We start from the raw sequence: 16,090 nt of genomic DNA, 5'->3' as shown, positions 1-16,090 counted from the left end.
TGTGAGTTCAAGGCCAGCCTGTTCTACAGATTGAGTTCTAGAACACCTGAGGCTTCTCTCTCTCTCTCTCTCTCTCTCTCTCTCTCTCACACACACACACACACACACACCTGTACAAAAAAAAAACAAAAACAAGAATCAAAACTAGTTTCTGAGTCATGCAGTTATCAATGATACTTTATATGTGGCTAGATTACTTTTCTTGAAACTCAATTCAGATCATGATACTCAGTTTTTCCTATCTACTGACTCCCTGCCCGGCAGTACCAACAGCTTTAGAACGGTGTCTTAGCTTCCTGTGTCAGTAATAGAATGCCTGAGAATGGAGAATTTTTTTTTTTTAAGATTTATTTATTATTATATGTAAGTACACTGTAGCTGTCTTCAGACACACCAGAAGAGGGCGTCAGATCTTTACGGATGGTTGTGAGCCACCATGTGGTTGCTGGGATTTGAACTCAGGACCTCCAGAAGAGCAGTCAGTGCTCTTAACCTCTGAGCCATCTCTCCAGTCCCGAGAATGGACAAATTTATAAAGAAAGACAAGAGGTTGTTGATACTTGAGTTCTGGCAGCTGGAAAGCATCACAGTGCGGTACCAGCCCTGACTCACGGGGCAAGGGACGTACCTGGGTGTGGAAGAGATAAAACCCAAGGGCTGGGCTTAATCTGTGACAAGTGTCTCTCACAGAAACTCAACCACTTTTGACCCACATGACCCAAATCTCCACCAGCCACTACCCCACAATGCTGCTACCGCGGGGCTAAATCCCACCACGAGTTTTGGTGAGAAATATAAATATCCACAGTACAGCAGGTGGCACCCAGCTCCTCTGATCTTCCAAACTCCAACTGGGAAGCGTTTTCAAGTCACAGACATGAATACCCAGTGAACGGGACTCGCGTGCCAGACAGGTGACCTCACACTACACCCAGGGCCGCTCCTTGCTCCGACCACACTTCCCACAGTGTTTGTTGCGCACCCACTGTGCGCCCATATTCTTGAATATGGTGGACACATTCGTTAATAAGACCTGGCTGCCATAAGGTTGTGTGGACTCTCCGAGTAGGTGGCTCCCCGCGGAAACTGCCATTCTGTTCTGCGAAGCTCGTGTGGTATCTCTTTGGAAACTCCCTTGCGGTGCTTTTAGACCCAAGGCGCCCTGACCCTTGGCTGTGCTGGTGCTGCACCCAGCCACTGGTGCGCGGGTCCTGAGTGACTCGAGTGACTCACGGGTGACTCTGGCACCTTGGGCTTTGCTGATACTCCCTAGCTACTGCGCATCTATTGGCATCTGCTAGGAGTGAGGAGCCTTGTGCATACCGCTTCTGCCCAGAGGGCTGGGTCCTCACTACACCCTCCATTCCTTTCCACCTGGGATCTACAATGAGGCCAGAAGGGGGCACGACATAGGTGCCCACCCATCCCGCCCCCCCCCCCAAAGAGTTTGATGGATTTTTTTTTTTTTTTTTTGGATTTGGTTTTTTCGAGACAGGGTTTCTCTGTGTAGCCCTGGCTATCCTGGAACTCACTCTGTAGACCAGGCTGGCCTCGAACTCAGAAATCTGCCTGCCTCTGCCTCCCAGAGTGCTGGGATTACAGGCGTGCGCCACCACCGCCCGGCTGGCTTTTTTTTTTTTTTTTTTTTAAATCCACGTTCACTTACTTGGGCATGGACACAGTGTGCTAGCATCTCTTTGATGAAGGGCCATATAGGAAGCTCACAGGGATACAGTGTATCCAGTTGAGATCCACCCCTAGGGGCATTGCCACGGCTCTGTGGGAGCTGGAAAGGGAGGTGAAGACGCGCAGAGGCTCTGGGTCACACTTCAGCCCCTTTACCTCTGGAGAATTGGATAGGTGGCATCTTTATCCACAACCACAGGAATGATCAAAGCCTTTCTGTATCCAAAACCCCTAACACAGCACTCAGCAGCATTCTCACAGGGGAACTCTCTTCTCAGCCAACTCCCAAGTGCTCTGAGGATGGAAACAGGGCTAAACAGTCCTCAGAGCTCTTCAGACACTTCCTGGTCCATTCTCTCCCACCACCCCCACCCCCACCCCACCCCACCCCCACTCCCCAAGTCACGTGCTTCCTGTGTTGAACACAAGCATCCAGCCTGCAAACGCCCCCCCCCTCCCCCGCCCCTCAGCTCATCTGGGATGGTGCTTGACCTAAGAACCAATGCGGCTGTCTGTTAACGATTTCATTACCTGAAAGCGGCGACCTGATGACCCCACATCCTATGGGAAGGGAAGATTGTCCCAAGAGTCTCAAAGCGCAATTCAAGGCCCTTCTTTGCCACTCTGAAGTGGACCCTGCTTGCCTCTTTCTGTCCTCTAGCTTCTGTCCAGAGGGCCTGGTCCTCACCACGACCTCCATTCCTCTCCACCTGTGGTCTACAATGAGGCCAGAAGGGGGCGCTTCAAACACTCTGAACATAGGCGCCCCTCCCCCCCCCACACCCCCTTTACAGGAGTTTCCTTGAGGAATGGTTGTCACTGATGTGTTGTTTTGGGTTTTTTTTCCCCCATGTTCACTTACGGTTTCTTGAAATGACACAGTATGCTAACATCACTTTGGAACCACGTTTCGAACCGTAGTTATATCGTCACATGCGTGAGGAGGGCTGTGGATTATGTCTTTGGACCCTTAGATGCCCTATGGCTGGCCGGCTCAATCTGTCTGTGAGTCTAGCAGAGCAGAAAAGCAAGCACTTGGACAACATCTCCCTTTCACCTCACCTCCCTCTCACACCCAGACCTAATCACTTAGCTCAACTGGAGACCCAACGTGGTATTTATCGTAATATCCTGGGAGAGTGGCGTTCTGGGAAGTACAATGGAAACTACTTACGGGGCTGGCTGCTGCCGGGAACGTTAATCACGGTCTCCGAGTATTTTCATGGGACCACATTGTAAACTAATTACCATGTTGAGGCCCCACTCTATCATTACCCATAATGCATGATTTCAAACGTAATCCCACTTCTGTGATATATATTTACTCCGCTGTATGTAGACACACTCTGAGATACACCTCAGCCCGAAAACATCTATCTACAAACATAAAACAGAAGGAGGCGAGGGGATTTTTCTTTTTCTCTGATGGAGCCTGGGTTGAGCAAGGGTTGGACCCCTGAGCTGGATCCTCAAAGGAATATTGTTGACGTGAATGACAAATACCTGTCTCACGGAGTCTGCAGATGGCAGAAGTTGTCCAACAGCTACTTCTGACAAAATGAATAAATATATGTAGCAACATTTTTATTATTCCAGCCTGACCTCTTACTAATCCATATGCTCACCCAGAGAAAGATGTTGACCTCATTCTATGCTAAACAAGAGGAGATAGATTGATAGATAGGTGATAGATAGATAGATCTATAGATCAATAATAGTTTTAAAACTGGGGATATGATATCAGTCTATACCCAGGATTTCTCAAACAAAACATAGAATAAAAGTTCGCAACCTCATGTTATAATGGTGTATCAGAGGTGTACCACACCTGTCCTGAAGGGCTTCTAGCTCTGTTCTGCATAAGAGGTGTGCTTGAGTCTTGAAACCTACCTTCCAAGAAATGGACTTTAAAGTACAGATTTAAAAAAAATCAACTTTGCATGTGTTTGCATTCTTGAAGGGGTACATAAAAGCACACACACACACACACACAACTTTACAAGTGGGAAGTAAAGACCCAATCAGGGGTCTTACCTCTTCAGATACATACCCATCCCCACAACTGGGGTCAAGGGCTTTCTGGGGGTCAGGGAGGGGGTCCTCGCCTCTCAGGTTGCTGGAGAGGTGGGGCTCACTATAAAGCCTTCCTAAAGAAACACCCTTGTGTTGGGGGACAAGGAAGGGAAGTGACAGGGTGTGTTTATTTCTGTCTACACAACACAAGGAATGGGGGGGGGGGAGACGGGAGGACTTGGATTCTTAAGAGAAGACAGGAGTTTGGACTGAAGGACCTATTGGAAGGAAAGAAACAGATCAGCCAACACAGTCAAGTTTGGTAAAGAAGAACCACCTGTCCTGTGGCAGGAGTGACCCTTCATTAACATATATATATGCGTATATATTTATATAATGAATATATAGAGATAGTGTATGTGTGTTTTGCTTGCATGCTTGTGCATGCCTGGTGTGCCCACAGACGCCAGAAACTGGAGTTACAAATGGTTGTGAGCCGCCAAGGGGGTCTGGGAATTGAACCCAGATCCTCTGTAAGAGCCCAGTGCTCTTAACCACTGAGTCATCCTTCCAGCCCTAGCATGTATGTTCTAAGTAGATGGTAAAGGACGCACACTCGTGATGAAATGGGACGGTGATGAGGGCCTGAGAGATTAATGAGAAGAGTATTTGCAGCTGTCATGGGTTCCTCGCTTGTAAAATGCACGCTTTGCTGAGTGGACACCAGGTTAACGTGTGCCCGCTTGGTTTGTGACTTCTCCTTTTGCTGCTCTCCTCAAGTCCCCGCCCTCTCAGCCAGTGATCTCACCGAATACATAGAACCTCTCAGGGAAGAAATTCCACCAACTATCTTCTTCTTCTTCTTCTTCTTCTTCTTCTTCTTCTTCTTCTTCTTCTTCTTCTTCTTCTTCTTCTTCTTCTTCTTCTTCTTCTCCTCCTCCTCCTCCTCCTCCTCCTCCTCCTCCTCATCTTTTCCTCTGCCACCACCAAGACCTGTGCTCTGCCTTCTCCTTCGCCAGACAAGCCTTCCTTACCCCTCTGTTAACCTCTCCATGCAGGCTCAGATACTCAAGGCCATGCCTCAAAAAAAAAAAAAAAAAAAAAAAAAAAAAAAGCAAAAAAACAAAAAAAACCTCCCTTCCCTTCATCATCCATGGACTTTACATTCCTCGCTAGATGCAGCCGATCTGCTAATAAAGATGCCATTGATTCCATATATTGAAAAAAGAAAGCAAAAACAAAAACAACAAAAAAATCCAAACAAACCCTCTCTCTAGTGCAATTGCTCTGCTAGTCAAGGCCCCACCTTAGCCTGTTTGTTGTTGTTAGAGCTCTGAGGCTGGATAATTTACGGAGAATAGAGGCTCACTCAGCATCAGGAAGGCCTTCTTCCTGCATCACAGTGTGGGACAGAGCAAGAGCCAGCGAGTAAGGATCTCTCTCCTTTGTCTGTAAATCCAGCCCCCAAGCCCCGCCCCGCCCCATCGCAGGCCGCCACCCTCACTACTCCCTCTGATCCTAATTAGCTCCCAGAGGCTGCACCTCCAAGCACCATTAACACATCAATTTGGGGGTTAAATTTCCAGACCAGTGAATTCAGAGAGGGACCAAGGCATTCAAATCAAGACGTCCAACTTTCAGCAGAACTGTTGTGAGGACGGTGCTGGTAATTGGAGCACTGGGGTAGCAGAGGCCGAGGACTGAGGTTTCTTAACTTGTCCATCCGGGGTGTCTACTGAGTTTTGAGCTAAGCTGGGCTACACGATGAAGCCATGTCTCAAATAAGTAAGTAAATAGATAATAAATTAGATAGGTGGATGGATGGATGGATGGATGGTAGATGATACAGATAGTTGATAGAGAAATAGATGATTTAGAGATAGGTAGTAGGTAGATGATAATAACTAGGTGGTAGATAGACAATAAATATATAATAGATAGTATGTAGCTAATATTTGGGTAGGCAAATTATTGATGGATGGTAGAGATATAGGTGATTGATAGATGATAGACAGATGATAGATTATATATATATATGTGTAAATATATATATATATATATATATATATATATATATATATATATATATATATATATGGATTCTGTCTAAGCTCCACCCCACAGCTACCTGGCAACAGCCAGGTAGGCCTGCCCACTATAAAAGGAGCTGCTTGCCCCTCCTCTCTCTCTTATTCTCTTAGCTCCTCTCTTGCCCTCTTGGGCTCCTCCCTTCCCCCCTCCCTTCTCCCCTCTCTCCACCTAGTCATGGCCGGCCTCTGCTTCTCTCCCCCTTTCTCTGCCTCTACTACCCCATCAACTCCCCTCCCCATGTCCTAAATAAACTCTATTCTATACTATACCATTACGTGTCTGATCCCTCAGGGGGAAGGGATCCCTTGTCATGGGCCCGCTGAGGCACCCCCTACCCCCACACCACTGTAGAACATATTCTCATGCCTTTCTCTTTTTATGATCATGACTATATATATATATATATATATATATATATATATATATATATATATATATATATTCAAATACTTGGACCCCGTTGGTGGGATTGTTTGGGAAGCACTCGGAGGTGGCCTCGTTGGAGGACGAACATCGTAACTGGGGGTGAGACTTGACGTTTCAAAAGACTGGTGCCCTTACCGGTGCGCCTCTCTGCCTCAATATGTGAGCTCTCAGCGTCTGCTCCAGCCAGCGTGTCTGCTGCCTGCTTCCCTGTCATGGTGGACTCTGTAACAGTCTGGAGCCGAAGGGAAGTAAACCCTCCCTTCCGGAAGTGCCTTGGTCAAGGTGTTTATCAGAGTCCTTGGCCTTCCCTCTCCACTCCCCACATTCTTTCTGTCTTCTGGGCATCCTTTCCCAGCTCCCCTTTGCAGACTCCTCCCCTTCTCACAGACGGCACACCCTTGGAGCATGCTCAGTTCCTATTCCGGGTCCCTTGTCCTCCCTTCGGCAATCTCCTCTGATCTCACTTTTAAATACCACCACGATGCTCACGACTCCCAAGTCCCTGTCTCTAGCACAGATCATTCTCCCAATTTTCTGCCTCCTCACTGTTTACACTCTGTGCCTACCCCCTCCTCCTCAGGCTCAGCTACCAACCCCCCCACCCCCACCCCCACCCCCACCCCCACCCCCGACGTTTGCCTCTCCCCGCACCCATGAGCAGCATCAACTCAGCGTCCTGTTCGGTACCCTCTCCCTGCCCACACACTGCCCAGCCACCTCTGATCTCTGGCATCCCACCAGCCCCAAATCCGACTCAGATACGTCTTTTCCTCAAAGCCTTTGCTAATCCTCTAAACTGAAATTAATTTCTTCTCTGAGACCCAGAATATTTTATTTTTATCTCTAGTGCCAACATGGGCACCCCCTGTCTCGTATCACAGAGACAAAACAAAGATGACGGTGGGACCACTGTGGGCCAGACACCTTTCTGGACTTGGTATCTTTGTGTCCTTCAAGTAGTGAGGATATGAGTACGAGGAGAGTGACGATGAAGTATAAATACCAGAGACTGGGGAGATGGTTCGGACCTTGCTTGCTGTGTAAGCCAGAGGACCAGATCCCCACAAAAAAGAAAAAAAGAAAAAAAAAAAACCCGCATATGGTGGCCATATAACAAATCCCAGAGCTGGGAATGCAGAGACAAATCCCTGGAGCTCAGACAGCTCATGGCAGGTTCAGTAGAGGCCCAATCTCAGAAAACTGAGTTAGAGGAACTGAAAAAGACACGCGCGCACGCGCACGCGCACACCACCGTATTTGCGCATGTGCGTGACGGACGACTTCACTCCCCTTTGGTCGTTCACGTTTGACCTCGAATTTCCTGGAGTGGTCTCTTTCTCGCCTTCAACTTCGTCTTGTCTGTCCCCTCATTTCTGTAACACTGCCCTCTCGTGAATCCCCATCTGAGACCCCCCCTTCCTTCCTTACCCCTGCTAGTTGGTAGGTCTGCTTCTAGAGCCCAGGCTCTGGGTGAGTCCGATTGTACTCAAGAGCCTTCAGCAGCTCCAGTGGGCTTTGACTCCAACCGCAGTGAGCCTTTTGCGTTCACCGAGGCCTGGCGCGGGGGCTGCACCCCCTCTTAGCATCTATGAAATGCAAATGTGAACAGGCTGTCTAATGGATTCTGGTCCACTTGGGTAGTGTTTAAGACACGCTCTGGTTCTCTCAAGATTCGACAAAATGAGCCTCAGCACCTAACTGGCCTGGCCCTGGCTGACCCTCTAGGCTATGGTACCATTAATTTTGTTCATAATAAGCACACACTAAACCAAAGATGACCTCCTGTCTTTCCTTAGTTGGGCCACGCGTGGGGGTTGTTATTTCTGGCAGTCTAGAAAAGATCTAATGGCAGTAACCAGAGACATTTCGGTGTGCGCCGTAATCAGAGTGGCCTCTGCCTCTTTCATATGCTCTGAAAGGGCCAATGGCCCCTTGTCGACAGTTTCCCATCTGCCTCAATCACTTCCTCACCTTTCATAACAGGAGTCAATGATCCTCTCTATCTTGAAGAGGGAACCAGAGGGTTTGTTTTGTAATTCATCCTTCTGCATCCCATAGGGGGGAGAAGAAAAAGAAGAAAGGCTCTTTGGAAATCAAAAGCATTTCAGTGTGGAGGTGGTGAGGTCACCAGGATTCCGAATACTGCCATATGTCAGAAATTGCCTCTCCTACCTTTCCTGCAATTCTGAAAAGTTCAAAGAAACAGAAACTGGACTCGGTCCAGACACAGCTGGGCATTTGCAGCTTCTCAAGGCCCTGCTCTCCCAGTGGCCTCGCTCGGAGCTCATCCTGCCCTGAGCGCACTGAACCCAGGGTGTCTGACAGGCCGAAGCTCTTGCCCATCCCTGCACTTGAAGCTAGTTAAGTAAATTCACCTTTGTCAGCCTCAGCTCCCAAATGAGATGGTTTCCTTTGTCTTCTATATCAACGGTAATGTGTATAGACTAGTGAGCACAGCTGAGAAACCCCTCCAGAAGGACCTTCCCGGTCTAAATTTGGCCTCCTCCGATCTTAAAAGGAGATCCAGCATGGCTACTGCCTGTGAGGTTTGCTCTTGCTAAGGGGCCCATGAAACAGGCAGGCTGCCCGAATTCTCCCGGGCTTTGGCTTCTTGCCAGAGCTTTAGACCAATGTGAATAATTTCTGGGCTCTTTGACTGAGAGGGGTGCATTTCTGGGGCGGGGGTGAGTGCAAACTGTCTTTGGAGTCTGTGTCTCTTAAAGCACTGGGCCATTTTATTCTCTGAAGTAGAGCCAGAGGCTGTTTGGGAGGTGGGCAGAAATCTCCACTTCAGTCTATTCTTTCCAGTTCTTTAAAGAATCTTCTGGGGAAAAAAAAATCACACCAGTACCCAGAGGCAAAAGCCCACTTCACGCTGTGGCTTGTTTGCGTGTCCCAAAGGTCCTGTAGCGGGTATGGATTTCAGTCCGTAGAATGTACCCTACTTCCCAAAACTTAATTTCATTCCTCTTTTGAGTTTCTACCACTGCTAATAATATCAGCTACTTCAGGGTTTCCTCAGTGACGTTGTCTTACTTCTAGGGCCCCTTAATAGGACATCATCTGCTCTTGATTAACTGACCATAGAATTAGCAGCTTTCTGTCACCATGACGTAGTAGTTGGGATAATCAACTTATAAGAGGCAAAAGGTTATTTGGGTTTCTCAGTTTTAGAGATGTTAGTATTGGACCAGTTATGGACCAGTGGGGGCATTGCACTGTAGTATATGGTTGAACAAAGCCCAAAGGAAGAGACGACAAGTCTCATGACTCCTTCAGAGTCATACACACCGCACCACACACACCCCCCAGGGGCTAAAGACTTCTCAGAATCCCCATCTCGGAAGGTCCTGCCATCCTGAAGTGGTGACGTCCTAGGGGAGGGCACATGTTCTCAACACATGGGCCACACTGCTTGACAAAGGCTTGCATCATTCAACCTGAGGCTCCGCCGCACACCGTGGCTCCCGCCAGCCTCTTTCTGCCTCCGTGTAGCATTAGCTTTCCGTCACATCTCGTTCACAGTTCAGAGGCATCCCCCTAGTCAGCTGCATCCATTACTTCAGACCTAAGATGAGGCTGAATATCATGGCAGATGGGTGTGCAGTAGGAGACTGCTCAGTCGTGGTAGACGGGAAGCCACCGGCTCTAACTGTAACCCAAATGAAGCGCATGCCCAGTGACTTTCTGTAGAAGTTGGGTCTGGTTCTGCCTCCCAGCCTCATCCTCCCAGAAATAAGACTCAGACTCAAAATATATTTACATATACCTTGGCCATAGAGCTAGACCCTTCTCTCCAGATTATAACTTAATGAAATCCACCTACCCCGATCTACATTCTGCCACGTGGCTGGTTACCTGTGCTCAAGTACCACGTGGTCGTCTAGTTCCATCGTCCCAGATGACTCTCCTGCACCTGGCCCTATCCCAGAGTCCTTTCTGCCTCCCGATGCCCCGCCTTCGATTCTACCCTTTCCTATAGGCCATAGGCTTTTAATTGACAGGTAACACATCTATACAATACACAAAATACTCTCTCCACAACTTAACTCCAGTTGGACCCTCCTCTTACGGACTCTTATTACCTTCCCAAATGGCACCAGCAGCTGGAGACCAAACACAGTATGGAAGCCTGTGAGGGTCATTTCACATTCACGGTCACTCCTCATTGGATGCTCACTGCCTTCCTCCCCACAGTACTCCACAGCTGGCACCTGTAGCTGGCCCCCACAGCCGGCACCCCACAGCCTTCTCTTGTCTCCCTTTCTTGTAGTTCTTCCTCACCGGTTTCCCTCCAGCTTAGAGGGCTCCTTTACTCTTGGGAAGATCTTCCCACTAGGCCTGCCTGCCGAGCCACCACGCCCTTGTTCTCCCTGACCTCTGCTCACTCACTTTGCTGCAGGACACCCTCTCCTTGTATTCTTCCGACACCCCATACTCCCAGGCACCAGAGCAGAGCCTTTGCGTTCATCATTATCTTGGAAGACCACACCCCACCCCACCCCATCCCGCCTGTGCTCCTCACTCTGCGTATCCTGCCCAGAGAGGCCGTCCCCCCACCCCCAGACCCGGAATTCTTTGTGACTCTCACCTGCTTCGTTTACCTCCACACCGCCTTCCATCACATGACTCTCTTATGTACATTACGATCAGCTTCTTATTTTACGCACACACCCCGTCACACACACACACACACACACACACACACACACACACATGCATGCATGCACGTCATGATAGGAGAGTCCTAATCCATTATGCCCCAAAGGTCTAGAATGAAGAATGGATGGGTTTGGAAAAGTTCCCAGAACCTGCCAGGGCCTGTGCTAAATGCCACCCTCATTGAATTGGAAGCAAGACGCAAGCAGACGATTTGATCGGCAACCTGATCAGATTAATAAATGCTTGGTCAATTAGTAATGCTCACCTTTGAGCGTGTCTGGGGGAGTTTCCAGAGACCATAAGACCACAAGGACTCTCACGTAATGGAGAGTTTGATTTCCTGGCAGCCTCCTCGGTGGAGGTAAGTAACTGGAGACGTGCCTTTGGGGCCCTTTCTGCTCTGCTTCCTGGCAGCCATAGTGGGAGTTGCTTTGCTCTGCTCCCAGGATGCCAGAGTCAGATAACTCCCGCGCCACCATGCTCTCCCCACTGCTGGGGGCTGAACCCTTGGAAGCTGCAAGCCTGATAAACATTGTTATGGCTTCCATTTTGCTCATGGCAATGCGACTGACCCTCCGTGCCTCTGCTTCCATTTCTACCTCCAGACTCCTGCCTTGAATTTCCACCCTTGGTTACAAGGAGGGACTGCAACTCGTAAGATGTAATGAACTCTTTCCTTGCCCCTCCCCCAGGGCGCTTTTGTTCACAGTTCTCACACCAGAAATGGGTAGGACAGCAACCTAGGGTGGGTGAGTGGCACGTAGGGATAAGACATCTGGAAAGCCACGGGTATGTGTGTTAGTGGGGCAGAGCTACAGAGATACAGCAGGAGTCCTAGGGCTGAGACAGGATTGGATCCAGATGGCCCTCTCTTCAAGCAGCCACAGCGAATAGTAGACTTCTGGGAATCTACAAGTCGTATGATGCCCAAGGTTGGGCTGGACCATTCAATCACTAGATGAAGCTCCGTCCTGCATGTTGATGGACACGCGGACAACAAGGAGAGCCTTATGAGCGACTTCCCCACCAAAAGCAGGGGTCCCCATCTCTTCTGTGCTGACAAGAATGCAGGGAGGGGAATTAAGCCTGCTGGGCTCAGTAGCTCAGGTCGGAGTGGGACAAGATGAGCATATGCTGTGCTAAATCAGCACGTCTCAGAGAGAGTGAGGGTTGGGGGGAGCCAGGTGGCATAGGAGGGACCAGAGTGGCAGGTATGTCACAGCGCTCTGTCTGTGTCAGAACAGCATTGTGGGAAGACCTGGAGGGAAGACCTGGGGGGGTCAGTGGCCCCCTGGGGGGGCAGGTGAGTCTGGTGGCTGGGCAGCATTAGCACATCCGGTGTGTACAGGCAGTGCGTGCGGTGGCTTGGAATTGCTTGTGGGTTGATAAAGCCCTTGAGAGCCTGCCATTATTCCCTGCACTTGTAAAACATTAATGAGGGAGATGGGTGGAAACCCCACATGGGTAGAGGCCAACCCCTAGATCAGCATTTCTCAACCTGTGGGTCGGGACCCCTTTGGTGGTCAAATGACCCTTTCACAGGGGTCACCTAAGACCACTGGAAAGCACAGATATTTACATAAGATTCATAACAATAAAGTTAGAGTTATAAAGTAGCAGCAAAACTAATGTGGTTCCTACAGCATAGGGAAGTGTATTAAAGGGTCCCAGGCTTAGGGAGGCTGAGAACCACGGCTGATTGTAACCACCCAGATAATACGCCATCAGTCAGGATGCTAGAAACGTCAAACAGGAGCTGGAGAGATGGCCGTGATGTTCTTGCAGAGGACTCTGGTTCAGTTCCCAGCACCCATGTACCGACCAACTCATGACTCCAGTTCCAGGGGACCTGATACCCTCTTCTGGACCACATGGGTACCTGTGTGCATATGGAGCACATGTGTGCACACATATGCATAAAATCAATCTTAAGACCAATGCCAAGGACTAAGAGCAGCAAGTTTAGGGCATTAGAAATACAGAGTGTCTCTGTGTATGTGTGTGTGTGTGTGTGTGTGTGTGTGTGTGTCTGTGTCTCTGTGTGTGTCTCTGTGTCTGTCTGTATGTGTATGTGTGTCTGTGTGTGTGTCAGTGTATGTGTGTGCATATGTGTCTGTGTATATCTCTGTGTGTATCTGTGTATGTCAGTGTGTGCGTGTGTATGCGCGCGTGTGTGTGTCTGTGTATATCTCTTTGTGTGTCAGTGTGTGTCTGTGTATATCTCTTTGTGTGTCGGTGTGTGTCTGTGTGTGTCAGTGTGTATTTCTGTGTGTATGTCTATGTGTGTCAATATGTGTTTCTGTGTGTGTCAGTGTGTGTGTGTCAGGGTGTGTTCATGTGTGTCAGGGTGTGTGTGTGTCAGTGTATGTCTCTGTATGTGTCAGTGTCTGTGTGTGTCAGTGTGTGTCTGTGTGTGTCAGTGTGTGTTTCTGTGTGTTTGTCTGTGTGTGTGTCAATATGTGTTTCTGTGTGTGTCAGTGTGTGTGTGTGTGTGTGTGTGTCAGGGTGTGTCTGTGTGTCAGTGTGTATGTCTCTGTATGTGTCAGTGTGTGTCTGTGTGTGTCAGTGTGTGTTTCTGTGTGTATGTCTGTGTGTGTGAGCGCGCGTGCATTAGTTCAAAGAACTGGAGTTAAAGCATTGTGATTGACAGTTCTTAGCAGTAGCAGCAAGTGAGGGCTGAGCCCGGGGAGGTCAGGATCACGGGCAACTGCTGGAAAGAAGAGGATTGAACGTTTTTTTCGTGAACTCTGTCAGCACGGAGACCGCTGCTGTCTGTGGGGCAGTTGCTATGGGAGCTGTCAAAGGACCATGGGAAACGATAAGACAAAAACAGTATTACAACGCCTCTCTTCTTTTCCCTAGTGGGAGAAATGGCATGTGCTTATGCACTAGAGGGAAGAATCCAGTAAAAACTGGAAAACTGTACAATGCAGAAGAGAGGAAAGAAGAGAGGAAAGAGGCTGAGCTATAACCCTGGCGAGATCGGGTGGGACCTAATGCATGCGTCAGAACCGGCTTCTTGGGTAGCAGGGCTGGTCTGCCTGGAGGGTCCGGACACAACTCTGCATGTTTGGGGCAATTTCTCCATGTTCTAGAAAGTTCCCGTGCTGGTTAGTTTTTGTCAATTTGGCACAAGCTAGAGTCACCTGAGAAGAGGGAACCTCAGCTGAGGGATTGACCACTTCATACTGGCCGTTTTCCTCATGGATGATTGATGTGTGAGGGACCAGCCCACTGTGGGCGTGGCAGGCAGGCGGGCCTGGGTTGTAGGAGAGAACTGCCCAAGCACACTAGCGGGGAGAGCAAGCCAGTAAGCGCCGTTCTCCATGTCCTCTGCTTTCAAATTCTGCCTCCAGGCTCCTGCCTGGAATTCTTGCCCTTGGCTTCTCTTAATAACGAACTGTAAGCTGTAAGACGCAAGAGACCCTCTTCGCAAAGCCTGCCCTCTTCAGCTCAACAAGAGCAACAAGAGATGCTGTCTAGGACAGCTCCTATCTGCAAATGGGCCCTGAAGATGAGGTGGTGGAGATGTGCACGGGGAAGGGGAGACGAGCCAGGCTCAGAGAATGAAGATAAGCACTCAGAACCCGTTAGTGGTTTGTGGCCGTGAATTTGATGACAAGCCACGCGGTTCTGTGGTTTGTCTCCAGCCGCATTTGCATATGGAGGAAGGCAAATCAAGCCGGGCTTAACCTAGAGGGCTGCTTTACTAAGCAAGGACACCCAAGGAAGAGGAGTGAGGGGGCCACGAGTGTAGAGGGAAGTGGCTGTGGGGTTCCGACCACGCAGGAAGTGGGGGCTGCGCCAAGGGGGTCACTGTGTGTGATCTTACGCATCAGAGCCAGGTAAGAAGAGAGTGTCCCCATGACTGCCAATGACAAGGTCAAGGCAAGGACAGTGGCTGACTTATGGTGGAAGGCAGGGCTCTGAAGAGGCATGAGATTAAGGAACTGAAAGACCAGTAGACCACGAGAACTGTTTAAAACTAATAACCGAAATCACCAAGATATATTGGCAGGTGTTTTCAGCTTTATCCTGCCTCCGTGACAAATTCCATTCCCGAAATAACCCAGAGGAGAGAAATCTTCATTTCAGCTTAGGGGTCACAGTCCAGTCACTGAGAGAAGTGAGAACTCGAGGCAGAAGCCACTGCAGGAGGCCTGCTTGGAGCTGGTTTGCCTGTAGAGCCTTGCTCGGGTGCAAAGAAGCAATGTGGAGCGCATATTATCTAGGGAAGAAATCGAGCCCCTGTGTTAAGTAGGACAGTAAATTCCAGGCACAAGTGACATGAAAGTGCTAAGGCCAAAGGAGGGAAGGGCTGAAAGAGAAGGGGGAGGAAAGAAAAAAGCAAAGCAAAAATCCTTTTGGAAAAAATGTCATAACGAAACCTAATGCTTACATGCTAACAAAATAAATAAATAAAAGTCCAAGTAAGGCAAAGATCTAAAAATTTTTAAGCTGTATGGCAGGAGAACATATAAAGAATTTCTCTTTGTTGGTTTATTATTATTATTTTGCATTTGAGATAGGGTCACATGGTATAGGCCTGGCTAGCCTGATATGTAGACCAGGCTGACCTCGAACTCACAGAGTTCACTTGCGTCTTCTAATGAGTCCTGGGATTTAAAGGCCTGTGGTTCCGTGGTGAGTCAGGAGAATTTCTTCGTCTTGGTGGGGGTGAAAAAAGTCTGTTTGCAAGCTCAGGATGGTAAGGCAAAGGTGAGAGACAGAATTCACAAGGATGGAGTGTCAGGATTTTTTAATTTTTTTACGTTATAAAGGGCTAAGATGCCTGAACATCTAAGATAGGCAAAAGGTGGTTTCATTTATAATCGCACCCCTGCCCAAAAGAGAAATCAGAAATACTTACAGTGGCGAAGACAGAAGAGAGTGCACAATAGAATTCTAACACATGCTTCACATAGAGAGGAAAAGGGAAATATATATATACTAATTTAAAAATCAATAAAGAAATATAGTCCTTAATACCCTCGACAATCTTTTCTTTTGTTTTATTCTGTTTTTCGAGACAGGGTTTCTCTATGTAGCCCTGGCTGTCCTGGAACTCACTCTGTAGACCAGGCTGGCCTCCAACTCAGAAATCTGCCTGTCTCTGCCTCCCAAGTGCTGGGATTAAAGGTGTGCGCCACCACCGCACAGCTACCCTTGACAATCTTAAGAAACAAACAGCATCTTTCTCCTTGAGCTGCCC

General features: G+C 48.7%; 1 protein-coding gene across 1 annotated transcript in view; it reads left to right on the top strand.

Annotated features, from left to right (window-relative positions):
• LOC127673310 (uncharacterized) overlaps positions 1-16,090 on the top strand; it is a 63,230-nt gene that overhangs the window by 25,873 nt on the left and 21,267 nt on the right. The window lies entirely within an intron of this gene.

The sequence above is a fragment of the Apodemus sylvaticus genome, chromosome 22 (genome assembly GCF_947179515.1).
Source record: "Apodemus sylvaticus chromosome 22, mApoSyl1.1, whole genome shotgun sequence".
Lineage (NCBI taxonomy): Eukaryota > Metazoa > Chordata > Mammalia > Rodentia > Muridae > Apodemus > Apodemus sylvaticus.
This window is presented reverse-complemented; position numbering and strand designations above follow the sequence as displayed.